This window comes from Felis catus, chromosome B1, assembly GCF_018350175.1.
Source record: "Felis catus isolate Fca126 chromosome B1, F.catus_Fca126_mat1.0, whole genome shotgun sequence".
In the NCBI taxonomy this organism is placed as follows: Eukaryota; Metazoa; Chordata; class Mammalia; order Carnivora; family Felidae; genus Felis; species Felis catus.
The window spans coordinates 25,740,443-25,767,490 of record NC_058371.1 but is presented as its reverse complement, the minus strand read 5'-3'; the positions used below and the strand labels follow the sequence as shown (position 1 = coordinate 25,767,490).

Below are 27,048 nucleotides of genomic sequence, written 5' to 3'. Positions count from 1 at the left end.
TCTTCACATTGGAACCTCCCATGGCAGAAAGGACAAGGGGTCACTCTGGGGCGTCTTTTATAAGGGCACTAAATACATTCATGAGGGCCTCATCACCTCTCAAAGACCTCATCTCCGAATATCGTCACTTTGTAGGGTAGGATTTCAACATTAAGAATATTCAAGGGACACAAGCAGAAAAAAATCTCTAGTGCAGTCCTTCCTTTTCTCCATGATGCACATGTTTAATTACTAGTGTAGGCTAGAGATTCTCAAACTGCAGTGGACTTAAGAATCCCCAGGGGTGCTCCTTGAAATGCTGATTCTTGGCCTTAGACAAACTGAGCTAGAACCATCTTAAGTTATTCTGACGGAGATGATTCACGATCTCCACTCAGAAGAACACTGGTATGTGGTCCAATTTAAGAAATGACCTACAGGCGCTTAGACGACTCCATTAACTAAGCCTCCAACTTCGGCTGGTGTCATGACCTCATGGCTTGTGAGTTTGAGCCCCACACGGAGCTGTGTGCTGACAGCTCGGAGCCTGGAGCCTGCTTCGGGTTCTATGTCTCCCCCTTCTGCCCCTCCCCCGCTGGTGCTCTGTCTCTCTTTCAAAAATTAAAAAAACCAACCAAACAAACATGAAAAGAATTGACCTTGAGAGTCAGCAAGTAAGCCCTGTAGGTTTTTCACGGAGATGCGCTCATCTTTTTGAACTCTGTGCTGGTTCATTTCAATCATACCTACTGTAGACATTCACTTATTAACAAATGTTGGAATAAGAGCTACTGTATGCCAGGAACTGTTTTAGGTGTCTACCAGTTGAAACTTTTTCTTATTCATTTTAAAAATTTTACTTTTTTTTAATTTTAAGTTTATTTATTTTTGAGAGAGCACACAAATGGGGAGGGGCAGACAGAGAGGGAGAGAGAGAAACCCAAGCAGGCCGGGGGCCCAATGTGGGGCTCAAACTCACAAACGGTGAGATCACGACCTGAGCCAAAATCAAGAGTTGGACATTTAACTGACTGAGCCACTCAGGTGCCCCGAACCTTTTGATTTTTTAAAGATGTTTTTTATAATGCTATATACAGTCTACCTTATTCTTTTAGAGGCTGTATTGCATGGAGAGTGCTGTATAACTTAAGGCACAGAGAAGAGAGACAATGGCCCCTTGTTCTTATCCTTCTGATAATTACCTTTGCAAAATATAGGGCATGCACTGAGCCTCCATGGCTTTATAATTTTTCCAAAAATAGAAATACAAATATGCCATGAAATATGTAAGAAAAGACAATTGTTTATCGGCACGGGGTTGGTTGGGGGGAGGTTGTGAAGCAGAGGATACACAATACAAAAGAAAATGACATACCTTTCTGTTGTTTTGAGAAGGCATCCAAACTGGGAAACCTAAACTTCTCTTCCTCCCCTCTTAATGCCTGGGAACTAGATCGAAGAAATAGAACAACATACATATTTAAGGAAATGAAATAATATGCCTTATTGCCTTAAGATACCAAATGATTGCTGCTTTCTCACAATATTACCTCGTCATAGTCTTGGGTCACATGTAGGAAAAAAATAAGGTCCTGTAGCAAATTATGGTCACCATTGGGAAATCCATTTGCTCTGGTGTTCTTCACCAACAGAATGAGAGGTTCACAATGTTGACAGGTCTGGTATAAGACCTAAAATGAAGACCCTATATTATGGACCACCTTGCCATCTGGTAAAATTGGGGGAGGGGGCTTGACTGTCCTAGTGGACCTCATGGATAAGGTCCCTAGCCAAATAACCATCCTTATCAAGGAAACCAGAGGCAGTTCCTGCTTATCTGGAAGGAATGGGTTTCAGTCATCTGTCAACTGGCAGAATTATTCAAACAAGCCACCGAGGGAACCAGGTGCCACCTCACTCTCTCAACACTACAAAGTCCGTCTGCCATAGCCCTTAGCTACTCATTCTGTTCCTGTGTGGTTCCACATGACATCAGTGTCTTCCTCTAGGCCGTGAGTATATGTGACTCATGATTCTTCTGCGGGTCTCATCTGTCCAGTATCCGTGTCCTATGTTTGGCCATCCCTATAACCCTAGGGCATAGGAGGTAAATTAAAACATGTTTCATTCACTGACTAGGATCTTTGTTAAAACAAAACAAACCTCTATACATCTAAATAAAATATGCCTGGGAGTAATTTTAGAAGGCATTGGAACTCAAGTCTTTTTTCACCAACAACAAGACCAAGGTCCAAAAAAGTGACCAACTCGGATACTTTCTTTTCATCATAGACTGTCCTTGTGATAGATCGGCAGTAAGAACAGAACTGGCCAATTATACAGTGTCTGCAAGGGCCACAGGTTATCATGGCCACAGCGAGCCCAGAAATTAGTCAATATGGGATAAAGGAGGGAGACATCATTTCTCAGGAAGCAAGCTAAGCAAATACAAGAAACAAGCCTCCCCAAATTTATGTGTAGGTTAGGAGTATGATTCATAGCTGTTGCTTACTTAACCACACATAAGAGCTAAGCTCCCAAGGGGCGGGCAGCACAGCAGACATCAGGGCTCCAGAAGAAGGTGTGAGTGGGAAAGAAGGGAAGAGGGGGGGTGTCACTGAGTCAGTGTTCTGACCCAACTGCACATGCCCAGTAGGGGCACAGGGGCTCTTCGTGATTTCTGCCCATGGATGGTTTCCACCCGTAAGTGACTGGTGGCAAAGCAATGAAGGTCCACTCAGGCTCATGTTATATGAAGAATGGCCTGGGGCGCCTGGGGGGCTCCATTGATTAAGCGTCCAACTCTTGATTTTGGCTTGGGTCATGATCTTATGGTTCGTAGGCTCAAGTCGTATGTCGGGCTCCGTGCTGACAGTGTGGAGCCTGCTTGGGATTCTCTCTCTCCCTCTCTCTCTCTGCCCTTCCCCCCTCCCTCTCTGTCTCTCTCAAAATAAATAAACTTAAAAAAAAAAAAAAAGGATGGCCTGGGAGGTGAGGCCAGCAAGAACGGAGAAGCGGCCTTGGACCTACCAAAGGCAGCGCTGTGGCTGAGGGGCTTCCTCTGCTCATGTTTGCGAGAGAGCTCCTTCACAGCGTCCCCCTGGAGTGGACCATGAAGGCTGGTGTGCACATCATCAAATGCCCCAGGGTGTTCTATTATCAAAGTAGCTACCACTTATTAGCTACTGTGTGCCAGGCCCTGCTACCTTATCTCCTTTAATCTGCTAACCCCTCTTTTGAGATAGGTACTATCCCACATTTTACCCATGAGGAAACCGCAGTTAAGTCATTTCTTCAGTGTTGCACATCTAACAAGAGGTGGAGTCTAGATTCAAACCCGAAGCCAAGGTTCTTCATAGCAACCAGGATGCATCTGGGCATTTCTGGGGAGAAGGAACTAGAGAGACGGAGTGGCTCTCTAGGACAATCGTCTCCAAGTACAATGTTAACAAAGAGACATGGCTTTACTACAGACACAATTTTGCATTAGAGAAAGAAATCAACCAGGTGTCCCATAAGCATAAACCATTAGGGCCTAGTTGGAATACAGATGGATCTACGTAGGAAGTGACAAGTCAGTTAAGACGGAATAGATGCATAACCACGCTGTGTATTTTGATGCCATTTTCTAAACAGCTTGCAACTTATTGTACCAATTTATCAGAGTAGTGCTTTGTGTTGCGTATAAAGCACAATTCAAAACATGCGTGCTCTGGCATCGATCAGCAACCCGGGCCGCGTTGGTTGCGTGTTTATTTCTCCTTTCCTTACGTAAGCATGTTTACATAACATCAATACCCAGAGCAGCAGCCAGATGATGTTATGCTAACTGATGGGAACAGAAAAGTACTGCAGAGCTCAGCACTTTAGGACAGCGCTGCCTTCCGATGGTATCTAGTAATGAGAAACTCTCCACCTGGAGAACATACCTCCTGGAGATGTGCACTCAGTTCATTTACTTTTACTGCCTCTCTTGGGTTGATTGTAGCCTGTCTTTAATTCCCATTGATTAGTTAGGGTTTGATTTAAGCCACGATAAAATCCCCTGGAGCTTAAAAGAACTGACCTGGCTGAATATGTGGTGACCTTCGTGAAGATCTCTTATAAAAATTCATTGCGATGACATATTTTAGACATAATGATTTATAAAGGCATTTACAGAGCTTACTGGCGGGTCTGAAGGATTCTTGTCAAGTATGTAATCTGAGCTACATGCCTGATAATTGTATTAGTTCCGAAAAGTATTTACATGGCCATGAAATCACTGTTTTTGGGGACACTCTCTTCCAACCAGATTAGGTTAGTTCCCCTCACTCCCTCACCACTTACTTTAATTAGTATTTATGCACACTATATAAATATATAATTGTTTGTACATATCTGCTCTATGGCCTCTAATTTGCTTTGATCCCTTTTTATTACATTGAAAAAAATTTTTTTCGGATGCATTTATGTCTCCCTCCTCTCCAAGTCTCAAAAGTCCTAGTTGAATATTCTGAGCATTGTGGACGCACACTACAGGATTTCGTCTGGCAGTATGAGTTCCAAAGCAATTAACGATCTCGCAGCTTTGCAAGCCTCTCATAGGAATCAAACCAAACTGACTCTTCCCAGATACAAGTGATCTCTTGGGTAGTTTCTTGTCTTAGAGTAAAAACACTTCCAATTACTTGTTTATGTAATCAAATGGCCACATGCTCCTCGGAGAACCCACATTAGAAGGAAATTCAGCATCTAAACAAGGATTCATTTGTAAAAGATCTTCCTGCATCTACAGGCCAAAGATAGTTTAAATGTATATGCTGCTTCTATGTTATTTACCTACTAATGTACCTAGTTTCCTATTCACATTATTTTTCTCAGCCTTTTTGCTCAGAGCTATCTGTGACATTTGATTTTCCCAGTCTATCCCTATAAATATTCCTAGAGCTCTTTTGTATGCATTGGTTACCTGACAGGTGTTTCTTAGTTAAGAAAATCAGATATATAGGGGGCGCCTGGGTGGCTCGGTTGGCTTAGCATCCAACTCTTGATTTAGGCTCAGGTCATGATCTCAAGGTTGTAAGATCAAACCCCACATTGCACTCTGTGCTGACAGCATGGAGCCTGCTTGGAATTTTTTGTCTCTCCCTTCTCTCTGCCCCTCCCCGTCTCGCTCTCTCTCAAAAATAAACATTAAAAAAAAAAAAAAGAATTTGACTAAAAAAACCCAAAAAATAAAATCAGGTATATTAAAGTCTGAACTTCTCTAATGGTTAAATTGGGAGGGATTTTTTTTTTTTTTACATTACAAAGGATTTTTCTCTTTACTAAAGGGACCAGGTATTGAGCCCATCTGTGAGATAGAGAGTTCTCCGAATGACAACACGACAATGTGACAATGTGAAAGTACTTACTGCCACTGAACTGTGCACTTAAAAGTGACTGAGATGGTCATTTTCGGTGTATTTCACCACAATTAAAAAATATATATTATGGAGTTACGGCGTGCTTGCATGGTGCTAAATGCCATGGCCATGGCATTGAGTTCTCTTCACTGACCACGTGGCCCTTCTGCTCTAGTGGGATTGTCTAGTGCACTGACCAAGTAATGCAACAAATGTGGCCTTGTGCTCTGAAACATACGTTGTTACAATCAAATATCTAGCAGTCGAGACCTAATTTACACACAGGGGCTCAGAGGAGGCCTGACATCAGGAGGGACATTAACATGAGATGTGTGTAGCCATCGGAAGTGTGCAGGGAAGGGCTTCACCGTCAAGGGATCGGCGTGGGCAAAGGATCTAAGGTGGGAAAGAATTCAGTGTATTTGAGCAACTGACAAAAGGCCAGTGTGGCTGAAGAAATGCAGGGGTGGAGAAAAATGTGAAATGATAAGAAATTGGAAAGGAGTCAGAATCCAGATCTTGCAGGTAAGAGGGATTTGGAGTTTATTCCAAGTGAAAGGAAAGCCACCAAAAGGTTTTAAGTTGGGGATTGATGTGATCTTATTTATAGAAAACAACAACAACAACAACAAAAACCAATCCCGACTGTAGTAAAGATAATGCGTTGAAGAGGGAAAGTAGAAACAATAAATGAGGAACTATTTGAGTCTAAAAATATAATTTGCCTTTATTTATTTATTTATTTATCTATTTATTTTTAAAGTTTATTTATTTATTTTGAGAGAGAGTGTGAACAAGGGAGGGGCAGAGAGAGAGAGAGGGAAAGAGAGAATCCCAAGCAGGCTCTACGCTGTCAGAGTGGAGCCCGATGTGGGGCTCGATCTCATGAACAGTGAGTTCATGACCTGAGCCAAAACCAGGAGTCAGATGCTTAACCGACTGAACCACCGAAGCGCCCCTAAATTGTCCTTTATTTTTATTTTATTTTATTTTATTTTATTTTATTTTATTTTATTTTATTTTTTTAACGTTTATTTATTTTTGAGACAGGGAGAGACAGAGCATAAACGGGGGAGGGTCAGAGAGAGAAGGAGACACAGAATCTGAAACAGGCTCCAGGCTCTGAGCTGTCAGCACAGAGCCCAACGCGGGGCTCAAACTCACGGACCGCGAGATCATGACCTGAGCCGAAGTCGGTCGCTTAACCGACTGAGCCACCCAAGCGCCCCCTAAATTGTCCTTTAAAACACAAAGGGCATTAAATGTTTCAGGTAAAATAAATGCAACGTACATCCACTGATAATTGTTTCACTATATGCATCTGATTTTTTTTTTCTTGCTTTTTCTACTCTGCTACTCTTTAACTTGCTTTCTCTTGTATTTTTCCTGAATTTTTAGGGGATGTTTTTTGATCAAAGAGGTCATTTATGGTAAAGCTATAACCTATAGGCCGTCTCACATGACTCATAGGTAATGTGTCACTATTGTTGTTATTTAATTATCATGGTAAGAACACTCTAAACAATATTTCACTGGCTCAAAACATGTTCTAAAGTACTGATTCTTGTCTTACCATCCGAGGTCGATGTTGTCTTCCCTTTCATCTTATTTGAAACATCCAATTCTTCCCTGGCTGATGAGCATCAAATTGGAGGTTCGTGAAGAAACAGCACATCTCTGGAACAGGCCACGTACTCCAAGAGGTGTCCGCTTCAATACTAAAAACAAACAAACAAACAAACAAACAAACAAATAAATAAAAATTTAATACTGGAATCACCAAAACCAAGGCCTGGCGGAAAACACACATGGAATGAGGACCAAACTCCCATGACCAATAGTGAAAATGAAGGTGCATTGAGAAGATGCAGGTGGCACTGTTTCCCTCACTCCCTCTTCAGTCTTCACTTCAAAGAGCAAAAATCACCTACCCGCAGGCTGTACACAGCAGAAAACAGGACTTGTGTCCCTATCCGCAGGCTTGTGGTTTGGCAGGTAGCCTACGCACTGTCATCCTACCTACGGGAGTCCCACCCTCTTCTCCAAGCCTATGTCTCTCCAGATCCAGCCACTCACAGGAAATAACTGCGATGGGAAGGAAGAGAAGGAGGAGAACGTATATTGGTTTAAGTGTGTTCACTGCTGAAACAAATAAACGCTGACATTTCAGTTGATACAGTAGAGCTTTTCCCTCCCTCGCACAGTAGTCAAAATTGAGTTGCAAGATGGTGATGAGGAGGTGAGGCAAGGTCTGCGCACAGCGATTCAGGGATCCAAGGTGCCATAGGCTCTGCCCTCTGAAATATGTGGCTTCTTGAGGAGAAAGGTAGGGGGAATGGGAAGCAGTTCAGAGGGTGTAAAGTCAACAGTTATACAAGATGTATAAATTCTAGGGCTCCATCGCACAGCCTCGAGTCAACAATGTGGTATTGTGCACCTTGAAATGTATTAAGAGGGTAGATCTCACGTCAAGTGTTTTGTTTTGTTTTTAAAGTTTATTTACTTATTTTCAGAGGGAGAAAGAGAGCGGGGGAAGGGCACAGAGAGAGACAGAGAGAATCCCAAGCAGGCTCCAGACCAGCTATGCAGAGCCCCACATGGGGCTTGAACTCATGAACCGTGAGTCACGACCTGGGCTGAAACCAAGAGTTGGACGCTTAACCGACTGAGCCACCCAGGCACCCCACATGTGAAGTGTTCTTATCACACACACACACACACACACACACACACACACGAGCAAAAGGACACATGGAAACCTTCTGAGGTGATGGATATGCTTTGGGATTTTTTTTGAAGGATATGTTTATTATATATTGTGTTGGTATCACAGATGTGTGTGTAAGCCCATGCTTATTAAATTGTACACATCCATCATATGCAGTCTTTTGAATATCAATTATACCTCAATAAAAACATGTGGCTTCTATTGCTTCCCAACAGCCAGTGAGCAGATGTGGGAAGGGAGAGTGGGCTGCATAGGGAAGCTGTTGCTCGGTCAGACCTAGGAGCACTAGACATCACTTCCACTCATTCCTCTGGCTAGAATCCAAACTGCAAGGGAACTGAGATAGGTAGACTGGCCTGTGTCCAGGGAGAAGAGGAGACCGGCCACCTCCGTCGCTTTGAGAAGGCTATGGTTCTTGTGCATAAAGAGCTCAAAGGGTAGGAGTAGAAAGTGGAACCCTGGAAACTGTTTTATGTAGTCATTTTCTCACACAGAGAATGAGAAATTGGGGATGGAAAAAATAATTTTTTATTTTGCAGTAGATGAATATCAGTTAGAAATCTGAAATAGCTATCAACTTATCTCCCCTAATAATCTAAGCAGGGAATTCATTCATTATCTACATTCAGGGTCAGGGAACAACAGCGATTCATCTATGGTATGTTTCTATTGGCAAACACTGAATGAGTCTCTACTGATTACAAGTAAAGTCAAAAACTAAATGGGGCTTATAAAAATTTTTCCTGCAAAAAATGAAAGGAAGGGCACCCCAGTGGCTCAGTCAGTTAAGCCTCTGACCTCGACTCAGGTTATGATCTTACAGTTTATGAGTTTGAGCCCTGCATCGGGCTCTGTGCTGACAGTTCAGAGCCTGGAGCCTGCTTTGGATTCTGTGCCTCTTTCTCTCTCTGCCCCTCCCCCACCTGTGCTCGCTCTCTCTCTCTCTCTCTCTCTCAAAAATGAACAAATGTTAAAAAAAAAAAGAAAAGAAAAAAAATGAAAGGAAATATCACAGGAAGACAAATGAAAGACAAACTTCTGAACACGATTTATTATAGAAACTAGGAGTAAAACACCCTTAGTTGCATGAGAGACAGCAAAGCTTCTAGGAAATGAAAGTTGTGGAAGAAATAAATAGCCCAAGATGAGAGAACTGTAACATAGAGGAAAGGGGGAGAGGGTCATTAATGGCACAGGGAAGGACTGAAAGGGCACTAAGAACGCAACAGGAAAATTAAAATCATCTTTGGAAGTGCGGAGGGCACAACTGGAGTGGAAGACGATGAATCAGGCCCATGGAAACACACTTGCATTATCACAGAATAAAAATAAGGTGGATAGATGTGAAAAGATGTCAAGAAAGAGAACTGAGCTCGTCACGCAGGTGAGTTGGTTTTGGAAAAAAGGCCTGAAAAAAATACTTGTCGAAGGCGATCGCATAGCTGTAAGTGGCGATTAAGAACCATTTAATTCCAGGCAAACGTGAAGTAAAAGTTACAAAGAGACACATCCTGGCACATATTTTGAATTATAAGGATAGAAAAAAATATAAGTCCTACCCAGGTCAAAAGACAAGCCACCTACAAAACAAAGGGAAAGCAGGTAAGATTCACCTGCCTCTTCACCTGTGGACAGCTGGCAATGAGAAGAAACTCCTATATCCTATGAAGACAAAATCATTTGAGATCCAGCTTGTCGTAGTCAGCCAAAATGTATTGTACATAAACTGTAGTGAACATAAAGATATGTTCAGAAATGCAGCAACTTCAAAAATGTATCATTCACGTCCTGTCTTGGAAAAAAACATTCCTCGACAATACAATCAAACTGACTAATAATGAAGCAAGATTAAGAACTCAGGGACGGGGGAAACGAAGGTGCAGGAGCGCTTGGGGTGAGCACCAAAAGTGGTTTCATGTCGCATTAAATCATCTTATTTTTTTATTATTGTTTAAAGTTTACTTCTTTATTCTGAGAGTGAGAGAGAGAGAAAGTAAGCAGGGGAGAGGCAGAGAGAGAGAGGAAGAGAGAGAATCCCAACCAGGCTCCCCGCTGTCAGCATGGAGCTCCATGCAGGGCTCAAACACACAAACCGTGAGATCCTGACCTGAGCTGAAATCAAGGGTCGGACGCTTAACCGACTGAGCCACCCAGGTGCCCCCTTTTTTTTTTACGTATTTTTTAGTTTTTTATAAATCTTAATGCTCTCCTAAATCCTGCTGCAAATGAAATTTTATCAGAATGTTTCTTGGAAGACAAAGTAGGTAGGGTTAAAATCCTCTCATTTATTTAATATACACCCTGCCCCTTCTCTATCCCTGCAGCAGCGTCTCGGGCACCTCTCTGGAGGTTCTCAGGAGACACTGAAGATCACGGGCTCTTAGACCAGTCATCTGGTACTTAATTATGTACTGCCTTGTCCTTATCCAAGATGACACCAGACCTTCTCCTGGGGTGTTTTTCCTCACAACAATCCTGACACCAAATGTGTGGGCTTTTTTCCACACCAACAACCAGTTCTCCAAGTCTCTGGACACCAACTGGGTGTCCTACAATTCAACTCAGTTCTGATACTGCCTGGAGGTAGTAGTATTAGACCGCACAGGGTAAAGGTTCAGTCCCATAAGGCTGCCCTCATTTAAATGCCAGTTGCAAGTTCCAGGGTGCCACTTGCACATCCAACCGACTGGCTATAAATCAGGGATTCCCGTGAATTTGCTACAGAGAATGCGAGGAAACCCTTTCCCTACACTTACCAGTTGACCATAAAGGAGACAACTCAGGAAAAGCCAGATGGAAGAGATTCATGTGGCGACGTATAACCGTGGGGGTGGGGCTTCCATGCCGGCTCTCAGGGCGCCACCCTCACGTTATCTTGACACATCCCCCAACCCGGAAGTTCTGCGGCTCATGCCATTTAGGAATTTGTGTGGAGATTTCACTACATAGGATGAAATCATTGAACTCAATCTCCAGCCCCTCTCTTCTCTCTGCATGTCCTGGGGCCGAGGATGAGAGTTCCAACCGTCCAATCACACGGTTCCGGGCAACCAGCCCCCATCCCATAGCTAGCTAGGCACCTACCAAGAGCCACTTGATCAACATAAACCCCTGTGGTTGAAAGGGGCTTGTTATGAATAACAGAAACACTCCTATCACTCAGAATATTCCAAGGGTTTTAGAGGCTCTGTCAGGAACCATTGATAAAGAGCAAATATACAATCCTTATTATATCACACTTCTCATAGTTTCATGTGTATTATTTTATTATTGCTTTTTGTTTGCTTCTTGCATGCTTGTGGTCTGAGTTTACTCATGAATGTGGCAGGAGAAAATATCTTAAAGCATTGAATAATACAAAGAGTGCACACAGAGTAGGCATACAATCAAAATCAATATAGCCTGCAAGCGAGTCAGGAAACCAAAGGCAGGGGCTCTGTGTGCAGTGTATTTCCTGTGTTTTCCACAGTTTGTCAATTACTTGGAAGAAGGAATAGAATTGGCACATAGAAGACATAGCCCAGCGAGGTAACTGTGGAAGTTAGCACCTATTCACATGTTTCTCTACTTTTTTAAAGAGTCAAATAGGACCACTGTTTGTTCTTCTATGGACCCTCCCCCCCTGTTTTTAAAGGAAGCTCTACGCGGAAATTGAACTCATCCTCTGAGATTAAGAGTCACATGCTCTACTGACTGAATCAGCCAGGCACCCCTGGACCCCATATTTAAGATGATTTTATCCACCAGGCTAACTGCAGTATACTAAGTAATGGCTTTCCCAATTTTAGGCAATGTAGATATGGATCATGCATTCACAATAGGGGCAAAAATTAGTTCTTATGGACTGAGTGAAAATATCTTACTCTTAATCATAAAGCACAGATATATAGATATGTGGGTATATATACAGCACATAAGAACATTCAATATATCTGTGGTATTAAAATTTCATGAGGGGTAACTAGGGAAAAAATGTCGAAAAATACCCTTAGGGAGATGACAATTAAAAAAAATGGTAATGATGTTCTGCTATAAATGACTTTCTTTAAAAAGTTTATTTATTTTTGTAAGTAGTCTCTACCCCAACATAGGGCTTGGACTCACGACCCCAAGATCAAGAGTCGTGTGCTCTTCCAACTGAGCCAGCCAAGCGCCCCAAATGACTTCTGATCAGAACTTTTGATCTGTGTGACCTTACCAGTGTTATCACATTCAGTTGGAATTTCAATCAAAAGCAAATAAATGCCATATCTTAGCTTGTGGGTAAATGTAATTGTTCATTAAACAGTGAGCACTTTGCCAGGCAACGTTCTAGAATACAAAACGCTCAGAATATAGAAAGATAAAAACTTAATCCTGCCTCTATAGAGCTTGCATTCTAGTTGGGAGAGAGAGAGAGACAGCAAACAAACTAATAAAAATATTTATAATGTATCAACCGATGATAAAGTATTAGAGGAAAAATAAAGCAAGACATTGACAGAGAGAAAGGGTGTGCTGTTTCATATAAGGTGACCAGAGAAGGTTCCCTTTGGTGAGATGACATTTGAGTAGAATCCTGAAGGCGTTGAGGCAGAAACTTTTGGGATAACTGGAAGAAGAATGTTCTAGGTAGAGAGAACAGAAGTACAAAGAACCTGAGGGGGGAGTGGCTCAGCATGTTGGAAGTATAATAAATAGCAACAAGAGTGAGCAAAAGGAATGAGCAGGAGCTAGAATCAGAGTAGCAGCTAAGAGGGAGAGGTCGGGGATGTAACGAAATCACAAAACTGGGTGAGATGGCAAGCCTTTGAAAAGTCTGAACAGAGGCACTTGTGATGTGATTTCCATCTTCAGAGATTACGGTGTCTGCCTTGTAGAGACCAGACCTTAGTTCGATGAGCTTAGAAAAAAGGAGACCTATTGGAAGGCCACTGTAATAGTCCAAGCAAGAAATGGCGAGGGCTGGACACGGGTATTCAGATTTGGGACATATTTTACAACATGCATTTTTGGAAAATCCAAAACAGCTCAAGATCCCCACACTGAAAGATTCATACTGGGAAATACAATATCATCCCAAAGTTCTAGGTCTTATTTAGGGGAAATCTTTGTATGTGTTTAAAAAAAAAAAAAACTCTTCCTGGGTATGGTAGTTCTTCAGGTTGGCAAAAAGCAAATCACCAAACCTCCTATTTTCTTTTATAAGAAAAGTGTGTTTGTAGCTGGGCCGGATTTTTATTTGGGCAAAAGGAGTGGCCCTCATTAAAGACAAGCGTTGTATGTTTTGTTACACAGATGTCCTTTATTTTCTGAAGCTGTCAACAACATCTCCATGATGGCAAGTGGTCTAGGTTGATGTAACCTGAGATATTATGTAATATTTGAAGTGCATTTGTATTTCCGGAGCTCAGAAAGTACATAATGAGCATTAATGAGTCTTCCCATGCAATTTTTAGCTCGCTCCTGGCATTGATCAACTGTGATGCTGAGTGTGGTGAAACTTTCTTCCAGATAAAAAAATCCGACTTTGGCCCTGAAGTCTGTTTTTCTGATGGCTATTAATCAATTTTGCAAGCTGCCTCACATTCTTTTTGGAGATAGGCTGTCATAAATAAGTAAAAATAGTCGTTGGTTGGTCCGGAAGTGGGGAAGCGCGAGTTCGCATGCCTGCCAGGCAGACTGGCTGGACATATTTATGCACATGGAAAGGACTGACGCTCTTCTGTGGTCACGTGGGTCACAATGCTCGCATATGGCCCTCTTATCCGTCTAACAAAGGGTTGTAAACAGCATGTAATCCAAGCGGCTGCTATCAAAACAAATTCATTTCACGAAATGGGAGCTGTCCCTTCACTTTGGCAATGACCGGAGATCACTGGTTAGGGTTTTTACAGCACATTTTCATAATGGGCCTGTGTCCCTTATAAAGAGTAGGATTTCCAGGAGAAAAAATTCACGAGGCTTTTTAAACAGAGATGCACACTGGCTTCCTCATTCGTCGAGTGCAAATAAATCATATGGCTAAGCAATAGGTATGTAAACATATATTGAGAAAATATTTATACTTTCTATCAAAGGTATTGTTTACCCTGTGCATGTTCAGAACATACTTCTAAGTGTTTACAAAAGGAAAAATCATGTGGCTTATCTCGCACCTCAGATACAGTGGGAAAAAAGAGCGGGCAGGCCTGAGAATGGGAAACGATCATAAAATACTTAATGACCCGAAGACCAGAAGGAAAGGACTAAGGTCAAACTCACATGGAAAGCAGTGCAACCAGTAAGCCACCAAAAGAAGGCTGTTTCTCAGATCCTGATTGGGAGTGCAGGGACAGGAGGTTTGGGGACCTAATTATTCATGGAAGGAATGCATTGGAATGCAAACTCCTGAAGAGAGAAGCCCATGAGGGAAGCCAGCAAGACAGTTGCCTCTTACATGTCAAGAATTGACATGTTTATGATCTTTGGGTAAGCACATGAAGGAAAGGAAGGGATGAAGGAAGAGAGGATAGTCCAAGCTTCTGGTATAACCCTGCTATGGCCACTAGAAACAGAAGACCACGAAAGCCACAAATCCTTAAACCTGAAGTCTATTCCAGCTCCAAAGGTAACATACCAGCTCCGAAGGTAACAAATCATGGGAGGGGTTTAAAATAGAATGGCCCTAGAATCTACGGCATGTAATGATTTTATCCATGAGTGATATGTGATATGTTTTGATTTGAAAGTGATCATCATAATGTGTCACATACGGTATAACTATATGTGTATATATCACTTACATATCTATATTAGTTATCTATGCCACATATAGTATAACTGCATATAGTGATACATGTCCATAATATATGTACGTATCTTTCACTACATATATCAGTTGTAACTTAAGAATCTCATAAGATTATATTAATAAGTAATTAAGCCACCTCACAGTTTATTTAGACTGGGTCTCATTGTTAAAAAATTATTTCCGAAAACTAAATAGAAAATAACCCTTTTTTAAAGCAGCATGTGGGAGACAGAAAAAAATAATAAAAATCCCATTAGCATGAAGGCGGGGGGAGCAAGCACCAGTATTCATATTTTACAGACCCTTGAGAGCTCGAGACTGTTTTGAAAATCTCACACCCTTATCTCAAGAAGTCACTTTTGCTATGCACAGACCAAGACCTGGAACCCATTTACAATATCCAAAAACTTTAACGCGCCTTCTAACTAAGTTTGCATCTCAAAAGATCAAGTACAGTCAAAGCAGTTTTAAAGTCAGCAAGGCCCCACATATGCTTGGGAATCTTCTTTTTAAGCCTGGCTCTTAAGTAAATCTGTAACTATTTGTGGTTGTTTATGTCCTTATATGGAAAAAGAATGTATTTTGCTGGAGAAGAACAACAGTAATGAACTGGATTTATGGCTAACTTCTCTCAATTATCTTCTTCCACCAGACCTTAATCCAAGAATTTTCAGTGAAATAATGTTCCATTTCTAGAGACGGTTACCAGAAGTGCAAACACTACATAGGAAACAGATATTTCGTTTTTAGATCGCATATTGTAACATTCTAAATGCCTCCCATCTACCAAGAACTGGGCACTAAACTTCTTTCTGAGTGAGGAGGCCACTGAAGCAGTTAGGGATGGCGGTAATCTTGTATTACTGTTGATTTCCAGATTTGGTAGCTGTCCTGCAGAGACCTAGGACAGTGCCTTGTTTTAGGGTAACGCACACTAAAGTGTTTATAGTTAATGGGTATCATGACTACAATGTACTCAAATGGCTCAGGGAAAAAAACAGCAGAAAGAGAGAGAGAATGAGAGATCAAATGTAAAATGTTAATGACTAGGTGACAAATGAAAAAGCTTTTTTGTGTTGTTCTTGCAACTTTTCTGTAAGTTTGAAATTATTTCAAATAAAAAGTAAACAAATACAAGAGACACAGTTTGAAGGGCCTGCGACTGGCCACATTTTAGACTTCTTTGAAGTTCAAGAAAATTGTGACTTTAATAGTAACTCAATGAATAAATAAGAATCCATGAGTCCACAATAATAGGAAGGAAGGGAGGGCGGGGAGAGGGAGGGAGGAGGAAGGAAAGAAGAAAGGAAGGAAGAAAGGAAGGAAGGGAGGAGGGGAGGGAGGGAGAAAACGAAGTGCTTACCACCACTAGAGCCTATTATTATGCAAACATCTTACTCTGACATTTTTTAGTGAAAAAATAAATAACCCTTTACCATGTCTTTTTGAGAGGAATTGTAATTATCATCAGTTGCTGGTGATAGAAAGGTTTTTTTCAGAAGAATCCCGGCTCATATATATTGAAGGAATGATAGACCAAAAATCACCATTTAACAACTGTTACTGGGTCGCTCAGTTCTTGTCCCTGATGCACCAGAGAACTGGGGACCTGAGACCGTAACAGGGAGATAGAGTTTATTGAATAAATAAGTATAGTGCACTTGCAAAAGAGAAAGCGGGTCAATGTCACAGCGCGGGTGACAGTGGCCCCAAGAAGCCCTAGCTTTTTGCGTATGTAAATTTGGCTTTGACATTTTTGATGGACAGCTGGTGGTTATACACACTGGCTTCTGTGCATGTGCCTACCCATGATGCATTCTGTTATAATTGTATTTATTTGTGTATTGCATATTTATGAGTTTCTAATAGGCTTTGTTGTGGCTCAGAGTTACCTAAGGGCGAGTCGCACTTTTTGCGCACATGTTCAGCTCTTTGGAAGTCCCCTTGCGGCTGTGGCACCGAGGCTCTGTGGTTAGGCCTCTCCTGTTCAGTTAACCCTACAGGACGGCTCGGAGGGTGTGGCCAGCACCTGCTTTATCCCTTCTCACTCACACCTGACTGCCTAACGTTCCCCGCCCCCCATCAAATGACTGGACCCCATATCATTGGGCATTGGGAAGATTACCGCTGTGACTTCTTCGAACTGTTAGGAGGAGTTGGGTAGATTCAGTGAGTCCATCACTCGCAGACTGTCGAGGAGAGAAGGCAATGGTGTCTGGCCGTGTCCATCCAAGGCACTTCTGAAAGGGAAAGTGTTGCAGGCATCTAAAGGTTGACATCCTTGATTGAGGACCAATTGAATATTGATGGCTTGAAATCTGGAGGAGACAAAGGATACTAATACATTGATTAGTCTGGGTCCAAAGAGTAATATCAAGAGAGGCCCCAGAAGGAGGGGAATAAAAGGTACATATAACCCATTGCCATATGGAAGAGGAGGGATTCCACCAGGGGGTTTGTGTGTATTTGTTTTCAAGTCTGGTGGCCCTGGTTACAAGTTCCCGTATGTCTTGTTGGACCTCGAGGGGTTTATTGACATAAAAGCAACATTCCTCTTGCAAGAATGGACAGGTTCCTCCTTGTGCCGCTGTTAGCAGATCCGGGGCATGTCTGTTTTGGAGAACAACTGTGCAAGAGAGCCACCTTTCCAGACCTTGATTAGAACCTGGTCACCAGGTTCATACAGAGGAGGTGCCTTTTGTTTGGTGGGGAAACTGTTAGGCCATATTCCTTTAAAGCCCATTGGTCTTTGGATAGAGAGATAACATGAGTTTGTATCCCTAGAGTCTCTGGATCCACCAGGAAGTCTGTAGGTAGGAAAGGTCATCCATAGAGGGCCTCAAAAGGACTCAGACCCAGGGCCTCCTTGGGAGTATGCGATGATAGAGAAGGGTGATTGGCAAGGCTTCTTTCCAGTTTGGTGGTGTATCTTGTGTGAGTTTTTTAATAATATCTTTTAGGTATTGGTTGGCCCTTTCTACTTCCCAGCGGACTGTGGCCTCCAAGCACAGTGGAGGTGGTATTTGATACTCAGTGCTTTGGAGACAGATTGAACCATGATGGCCACAAAGGAGGGCCCGCTGTCGCTCTGAAGTGACTTTGGGAGATCAAATCGAGGGATGCTTTCATGGAGAAGTTTGTTGACTACTTCAATTGCTCTTTCAGCCGATGTAGGGAATGCCTCTATCAACCCTATGGAAGTGCCAACAAGCCCGAGGAGGTGTTTGTTTCCTCTGCAGGGTGGCATCTGAGTGAACTCCATCTGCCAGGCTTCCCTAGGGTGGGATCCATGCCTCTCTATCGGCTGGATTAGTTGAGGCCAACGGGTGCCCTGGGGCTTGTTATATGTGCAGGTGGGGCAAGAGGAGATTATTTGTTGAGCCATCTGGGAGAGTCCTTTACCTGGGAATGTTCTAGAAATGAGAGTTTGTAAAGCATCTCCCCCTAAGTCAGTGGGGTCATGAAGGGCTTTAACTAGTTTCCACTGAAGATTTTAAGGAACGGCCAAGATGCCATCTAACGAATACCATCTGCTGTCGTCTGGGAAAAATCCCTTTTTGTTTGTCCAGACTCTGTCCTTTTCTGTGTATTTGGTCAGTGGCAGTGGCAGAGGGCTGGGTATGAAGGCCCCTGTAGGGGAGGCTCTTGTTGGGCTGCCTCTTTGGCAGCCCAGTCTGCGGCCTGGTTGCCCTGAATTATTTCTGAGTCCCCTCTTTGATGACCCTTGCAGTGGACCACTGCCACGTCCTTGGCTTAGTGTACAGTCTCAAGCATGTGGGTTATGAGGATTGCATGTTTGGTGGGCATATTTTTGGATGTGAGGGATCCTTTTTCTGCCCAAATGGCTGGACATGGAAGACTAAGAAGGCATATTTGGAGTCAGTGTAGATGGTAACCCTCTTATCCCTAGCTCTAGTGCTCTAGTAAGAGCAATGAGTTCAGTTAGTTGAGCTGATGAGCTGTTTGGGAGGGCTTATACCTCTATGGTAGAATAGGCACTATGGCATAACCAGCTTTTCTCTTGCCCTCTTCCATGAAGCTACTACAATCAGTGAACCATATTTCATCAGGATTTTGTAAAGGTTGTTGGTGAGGTCAGGCTGATGCTTTGTGGACGTGGAAAGGATCTTTGTGCCTGAACGGAAGGCTTTTGTGTCATGCTTTCAGATTGGTAATAAGGTCATGGGGTTGACAACCCTGCAATTGCAGACTGACATTTGAGGGTTGTTTTTTTTAAATATTTATTTTGAGAGGGAGAGAGAGAGTGAAAATGTAAGCGGGGAAGGGGCAGAGACAGGGAGGGGGAGAGAGAATCTTAAGCAGGCTCCATACTCAGTGCAGATCCCCACACCAGGTTCCATCTCACGACCATGGGATCATGACCTGAGCTGCAATCAAGAGTTTGACGCTTAACTGACGGAACCACCCAGGCACGCTGAGGGTTTTTTAGTAGAATTTGGTATTTTAGAAGTCTGCTATCAGAGAGCCAATTTGATGCCTGATTAGTTATGAGGTCTGGAATTTGATGAGTGGTGAAGATTTATACGGGTGTTCCCAATGTTACTTTGAGAGCTTCTTCTGTTAGTAAGGGTAGGGCCCTGAGAGTTCAGAGACAGGGTGGCCATCCTCTGGCTATGGGGTCAAGCCATTTAGAAACATAAGCCATGGGATGTGGTGTGATCCCAAGTTTTTTGTTAAAACTCCCAGAGTGATGCCCTCTTTTTCATGGGTATAAAGTTGGATAGTCTTGGCTGGGTTGGGCAGACCTACTGCAGGTGTCTTGCTTAAGAGCCAACTGTTGCCAAGATCCCCAATTAAGAGGGGTGGAGTCTGATTTGCCTTTCAGGGCCTCATAGAGAGGTTGGACAATATGTCCATATTCGGGAATCCAGATTCTGCAGTATCCTGTAAAGCCCAGGAAGGCCCTCATTTGCTTACGGGTGGTAGGCATGGATAAGTTAATTATGGCTTGGATTAGTTCTGGGGAAAGACTGGTGTCTCCCAGGGGTTATGATAACTCCCAGGTAGGACACCTGTTGCTGTACCAATTGAGCTTTAGATTTGTTAACAAGTTTAGGGTTTGGACAGTATGTTGGATGGCCAACACTTGAGTGTGGTAGCAAATGAGCAAATCATCCACATATTGGAGGATAGTTCCCCCATCAAGTTGTAAGTGTTGTAAATTCTTAGAGAGGGCTTGGCCAAACACATGGGGGCTCTCTCTGAATCCCTGCAGAAGTACTGTCCAAGTAAGTTGTTGGTGGGCCCACAGGGGCGTTCCCATTTGAATGAAAACAGAAAGTGGGATTGTTGGGCCAATGGAATGCAAAAGAAAGCATCTCTGAGGTCCAGGACCATAAACCAGAGGCTGTTTGGGGGAGGTTGATCAGTATAAGATATGGATTTGGCACTATTGTGTGAAGGGGTATAACAGCCTCATTAAAGCTTGTAAGTCCTAGACTAGGCAATAGCTGCTGTCCTTTTTCTTAACTACTAGGATGGGGGTATTGCGGGATAAAATTGTGGGGATAAGAAGCCCATGTTTTAAAAACTTGGTAATAGGGGCACCTGGGTGGCTCAGTTGGTTAAGCATCTGACTCTTGATTTCAGCTCATGAGATTGAGCCCCAAGCCCCAAATCTAGCTCCCTGGTGACAGCACAGGGCCTGCTTGGGATTCTCTCTCTTCCTCTCTCCCTTCTCTTCCTCTGCTTGCACTCTCTCACTCTCTCTTTCTCAAAATAAATAATAAAACTTAAAAAAAAATAAGATAAGCATCTGACTTCAGCTCAGGTCATGATCACTCAGTCTGTGAGTTTGAGCCCTATGTTGGGCTCTGTCCTGACAGTTCTGAGCCTGGAGCCTGCTTTGGATTCTGTGTCTCCCTCTTGCTCTGCCCCTCCCCTGCGTGCTCTCTCTTTTTCTCTCAAAAATGAATAAACATTAAAAAAAATAAAAAAAAAAAAACGATAATTATGGGCAGTAGCCCCAGGGTTGCTTCAGGTCTGAGAGGGTATTGTTTTTATGAGGGTAGTAATGGGGGTCCCTAAGTTGAATTATAATGGGTGTGGTTGATATTGCCCTTCTAGTACAATTCCATGATCCAAGACATCAGGGTTGACTAGGGAATCCCAGTCTTTTCACATCTATGTTGGAATTGGTGAAGGTGATGTTAAGAGAGCCCCCAGCATGTTCCACAGATGGTTTTCAGTACGAGGCCCAAAGATGACTTCGGCTCTCCATTTTTGTAGGAGGTCCCTGCCTGATAATGGGCTGAGACATTCAGGCAAAATTAGAAAACTATGGGCAAAGGCTTGTCCCTCCCAAACACAGAACAGGGGATTGGTGAAATGTTTGATGGCTGGTCAGCCAGACACTCCCACGATGGTACAGGTTTTAGAGGAGGAGGGTCCAGAGAAGGAAATCAAGGTGGAATAGGTGGCCCCAGTATCAAGTAGGAAAACAGTTGGCCTACTTGTCACATCCATTTGCACCCTTGGTTCCAGTCTAGTCATGTGGATCCTTGAAGGTGGGGCCAACTGGAGAGGGCTTCCTCACTCTTGGGCGATCATCTGGGATGCTGTTGCTGGCCCTTGCCTCCTTCAGGTCGAGGGACAGAGAGCAGCCCAGTGCCCCTGTTGCCCGCATTTGTAACAGGAAGTGCCCAGTGCCCTGTTGTCAGCAAATATGGTATTTATTTTTGCCTTTTTCCTTATTTGCAGGGGTGCCTTTGGAGGTGGCCTGGCCCTGTAACATTGCTAGCATTTGGGCATGCCTGACTTCCTTTCTTTTTTCCTTCCTTTTGCTTCCTGATTATGGTTATAGAGGACTGTGGAGGCCATTGTCACCATTTCATCTAAGGTAGCTCTCAGTTCCTGAGCCAGTTTTTGTAGTTTACATCTGATGTCAGGGCTGATAGGGTTAGAAAAGTATTCATCCCTCATAGGAGTCTAAATTGAGATTGGTGTATTTTGTGCAGACCTCTTTTAGCCTATTTAATTTTTTTTTTTAATTTTAGAGAGAGAGAGAGTGTGTGTGTATGTGAGTGAGCAGGGGAGAGGGGCAGAGGGAGAGAGAATCTTAGCAGGCTCCACGCTCAGAACAAGAGTCCAAGGTGGAGCTTGACCCCATGACCCTGGGATCGTGACCTGAGTCGAAATCAAGGGTTGGATGCTCAACCAACTGAGCCACCCAGGTGCCTCACTTTTCACCTATTTAGAAAGGTGGATGGATTTTCTTCTGGGTCTGAATGATAGTTAATGACTTTATAGTGGGCCCCTTTGAGCCCTGCCTTAATACAAATAAAGAAGTGATTTCTTTCCCACTGGTGGCTTCATTGTTATAGTCCCACCCAGGGTCCACAGGTAGGACTACAGTCTCTCCAATAGGATACTTAGGATTGGAGAGGTGCAGACTATCTGCAAACTTTCTTGCTTCCTTTTTAACCCTTTCTAATTCGGTGTCAGAAAGTGTTTGTCCCAGGCTAACCATGTCTTTCCAAGTCATTTCAAATGTGAGGGTAATGCATTGAAAGCCTTCAGTATATCCATCAGGGTTATCAAAGATACTCCCTAGTTTGGCTTTGATTTGTTTTAGTTCCATTAGGGAGAAAGGCTTATGCACCCATTGAATCCCAAATTCGCCACCTGCTACCTCCACAAGGGGATGGATATTTGATGGTGAGAGTAAGGCAGGTCCCTGGTATGGCAGGGGACTATAATGGGATCGTTGAGATGAGGATGCCTCGGCAGGAGCCGAAGGAGACATAGGAGATGGGTGAGGTCATCCTAATTGGAGGCTGGCAACAGTAATCTTACAGTTCTCCACTTGGTCCTTACTGTCCCTTAGGAGAAAGAACGCCTGAACATAAGGGATTTCTGTTCATTTGCCTAGTCTTTGTGGTATAGGTCTAACTGAAGAATAGTGTTAGAATTTAGTGATCCATTAAGGGGCCACATTTCCCAGTTGGGGAGATGGTATTGTGGCCATGTTGTGTTGTAACAGAACACTAATTTTCTTTTCCAAAGACTTGTGGGGTTAAACCGTGGCCAGTTTTTTTTTAAGATGCAGCTCAGAGGCATTCCCTCTGGGATAGATTGTTGATTTCCCCATCTAGAAAACAGCATGGAATTAGAGAGCCCAGCGTTCCCAGGGGCATAATTCATGGTCCAGCTTATGGCTCAGCACCAAAAGAGGAGTTGGGGAGGACGTCTTCTACTGGTACCCAACTGAAGGACCCACGGAGGCTGGCGGCCATTTGGCACATATAGGAATCCCTTTCTAGTGGAAATCTGGGGGAAAACTTACTGAGATGGATCAGCAAGATTGGTGATTAGCCTATGAGTGACCAGAAGGAGAGTAGAGTCCTGGGAGCAAGGGATCTGCTCGGCCAAGAAGAGGTAGTGAGGACAGATAGAGAATTGATTGAGGGGCCCTCCTGCAGGCCACAATGTATAAGAAAAGAGATCCCTTTACCTAGCGATCCAAGCCACGGCACCACAAATACCAATGAAATAATCAGTTATGCAAGGATCATTAATGCATACTGGGAAAAGTGTGTGTGTGTATAAATATATAAACAGAAAGATAAAGACAGTAAAATGTTAATGATACTGATATTAAATCCATGACATGGGTGCACAGATATTCTCTGTATTATTCCTTCAACTTCTTTGTATGTTTGAAAAACACGCAAATATACAAAAAAGCTTCTCCAATACCAGTGCCACTTGATGTTTGACTAGAGTTATAGAAACTCAGTCCTAGAGGAGATCGTCTATCCCATCAAGTCATTAAGAGACACATTTATTACTCTGCTTACATCCTCAACCACAAAATACACATAATGGAAGGGATTTTCTGTTGGCTGCTGAATTTAACAAAAGAATTAATTCCTGGGGTACCCGGCTGTCTTAGTCAGTGGAGCATGTGACTCTTGGCCTTGGGTTGTGAGTTTGAGTTCTATGTCGGGTACAGAGATTACTTAAAAATAAAATCTTAAAAAAAAAAAAAGAGAGAGAGCAATTCCCGAGGGCTGCCCAATGACTTGCTTTGTGGGTAGGCAATGAGTTCAGAAAATAAGGAAAAGTGGCAGGGGATTCTGCCCTAGACTTCCCCAGGTGATGGGTACTACTTGGCCCAAAGTAGAGGACTGGGCTGATTGATATGCTGAACCCAGCAATGAAACATCCAGCTGTACTTACTACTTACGGTCTAAGAGTTGCCATTATTCACATATTAAGGGATAACCGAACTCCTCCTTAGTCTCTATGCTTACTAATACACATCTGTCTCGAGAAAAGTCTGCAGAAATAGTTAATGTTAGATTGTGTCTTGTATCCATGGATAGTCCCTCTGCCTTCTCGGCTATGAAACGTCTCCACGGTAGCAGGAATCGCAGAGAAGCTTCATTGATTCTCACGGAACGTTAGTGATGTCCTCAAATCAGCAAGTCTTCTCGGAGCTCATAATCAGAGAAAATGTCCACTGTTGCTAAAGCCAGACAGTAAAAAGCTCTTATGGTAAATAATGTTACTTTTGCACAAACAAGAAAAGTGATTTTTAATGTTTCTACTCTTATTATAAAATATATACAAAATTACCTAACCATACCTAAATACTTCAATCATACCATATTTAAACATGACATGAGATGACTGATCTTTGTGTATAAAAAAATACGTGACCTACAACTGCACTGTTTTTGTGGCCACACATCCCACTGCTCCCTGGGGACTGGAGGTCCACTTCAGTGACAGTATTTAGCAAACTGAAATGTATTGCTATTATATGTTAGAATTGGTCCATCCATCATGGGCATGCCACAGACTGTCAGAGGGAACAGCCAGCATTGCAATCTTGCGGAGCGAGACAATCAAACCATGTAGGAGGAGAACAATAGCTGAAAAGCAATATTGCATGAAATTGTAACTTCCAGGGAGAGTTTGTTCAGAATAAACAACTCTGTGAAAAACTTTCAAGGACCAGTGCTTTGTACACATCAATCCTTAAAATAATCAGCTTGGAGGAACTCTAGTTTTAACATTCTGTAACTCTTCAATTATGCCTTAAGGGAATGGTGGTGTCCAGAGTGGGGGTGCATGAGAAGATTCACTGTGGAACTTCTATTTCTGTTTGCCTTTTATCTAAAAAAAGATGGGAAGATTTATTAATATTGAATCCACAGGTTCACACTGGCACCATCCATCCATCTAGACATCAACTGTTCACTTGTGGCCTGCTGCATACCAAGCAGAAGCCAAGGGAAGAGTGGGAGGGGGGTTTCATCATATTCATGCTGACATGAGCCTTCTTCAGCTTTCAGTCTATTTGGATATGATGCTGTTCTGCTTGACCCACTTAAGTTGGGTCATGCATTACCAACTGATGTGTTACATGGGCATTTTGGAAGAGAGTTAAGGGGCACCTGGGTGGCTCAGTCAGTCAAGCATCTGACTCTTGATTCTGGCTCAGGTCATGATCTCCTGGTTCATGAGATCAAGTCCCCCATTGGGCTCTGCATGATGACAGCATGGGGACTGCTTGGGATTCTCTCTCTCCCCCTTTCTCTCTCTGCCCTTACCCTGCTTGCATGCTCTCTCTTTCCTAAAATAAATAAATAAACTTAAAAAAAAGAGAGGGTTAGGGGCTGCTGGGTGGCTCAGTTGGTTAAGCGTCCGACTTCAGCTCAGGTCATGATCTCGCAGTTTGTGGGTTCGAGCCCCATGTTGGGCTCTGTGCTGACAGCTCAGAGCCTGGAGCCTATTTTTGGATTCTCCCTCTCTCTTCTGCCCCTTCCCAGCTCGTGCTCTGTATCTCTCTCTCTCTCTTAAAAATAAACATTAAAAAAATAACAATAAAAATAAAGAGAGGGTTAATACTCAACCAAATGGAAAATGACTTCATATACCCATACTGTACTGAGCCGTGAATCCTTGGGAGGTGTCCCTTTCGAACCATTCAGATCTAAAGAAATCTAAGGTGGGAGAACTAGCTCTCAATGGGGCTGAGTAACATTTATTTTGCTCATCAGCAAGCAGAGCTGTAATCTTTTTGGTTATAATAGTTGGGGTTTTTTTGTTTTTTGTTTTTTTTAACGTTTTTATTTATTTTTGGGACAGAGAGAGACAGAGCATGAACGGGGGAGGGGCAGAGAGAGAGGGAGACACAGAATCGGAAACAGGCTCCAGGCTCCGAGCCATCAGCCCGGAGCCTGACGCGGGGCTCGAACTCACGGACCGCGAGATCGTGACCTGGCTGAAGTCGGATGCTTAGCCGACTGCGCCACCCAGGCGCCCCAGGTTATAATAGTTTTGAAGTGTACATGTTTCACAACGACACTTGGACACATTTCTATATTGGAGACGTGTAGCCATGATAACTAATTATAAGGACCAAGTGAGAGTCCGTTCTACTGAAGCAGCTGATCCATGAAATGATGTGAGTCCTGAAATTGTGTTTCTTGTTGAAAGAGGTTTCAGGGAAGCCACCGCCTTGGGAACAGCATGAGGCTGGGCCATCTGCCTTGGTCACCCTCAATCTTGTCTCAGTTGCACCAAGCAGCTTTTGGTTTTTCACTTTGGGTGAGACACTGAAATTGGCACAGTTTACTTAAAACCTCCCTCTCACCTAGGAATACTTGGGAAAAGGCACATTTTTCATTCCAACCATAGGTTCTCCAACATTTATATACTGGAAGACAGAAGGTAATGATAAAACCATTATAAACTACCTGATATTTGCTCTATGTATGGCACTGTGGTTAGTTTACACACATTATCTATTTCTCATTGTACGCTGTTTCAAAAGAAGCTTTAGGACACTGACCACACTTCATTTTATTTTATTTTATTTTATTTTATTACTTTTTAAATGTTTATTTTTGAGACAGAGAGAGACAGAGCATGAACAGGGGAGGGTCAGAGAGAGGGAGACACAGAATCTGAAACAGGCTCCAGGCTCTGAGCTGTCAGCACAGAGCCCGACGCGGGGCTCGAACCCATGAACCGCGAGATCATGACCTGAGCCAAAGGCGGACACTCAACCGACTGAGCCACTCAGGCGCCCCCACACTTCATTTTAAAACAACCATGACTTGATGCCTTAACGCTCATAAGCCCAATGCATGCAAAGACCTTCTTTTCCCTGATAACCACTATGGAGCATGAGTTTTCTCTGTGCAGAT

General features: G+C 43.1%; 1 long non-coding RNA gene across 3 annotated transcripts; it reads right to left on the bottom strand.

Annotated features, from left to right (window-relative positions):
• Positions 1–976: 976 nt before the first annotated feature.
• LOC111560100 lies at positions 977–24,714 on the bottom strand. Of its 3 annotated transcripts, none has more exons than XR_006596371.1 (4): positions 24,068–24,714; positions 16,992–17,106; positions 6,940–7,084; positions 977–2,072 (listed from the first exon to the last, which is right to left on the bottom strand). It is a non-coding gene; the product is annotated as an uncharacterized LOC111560100 (long non-coding RNA). The 3 variants fall into 3 exon arrangements; XR_006596369.1 differs by having other exon boundaries at positions 16,992–17,184; positions 24,075–24,714; XR_006596370.1 differs by having other exon boundaries at positions 24,075–24,714.
• Positions 24,715–27,048: the final 2,334 nt, after the last annotated feature.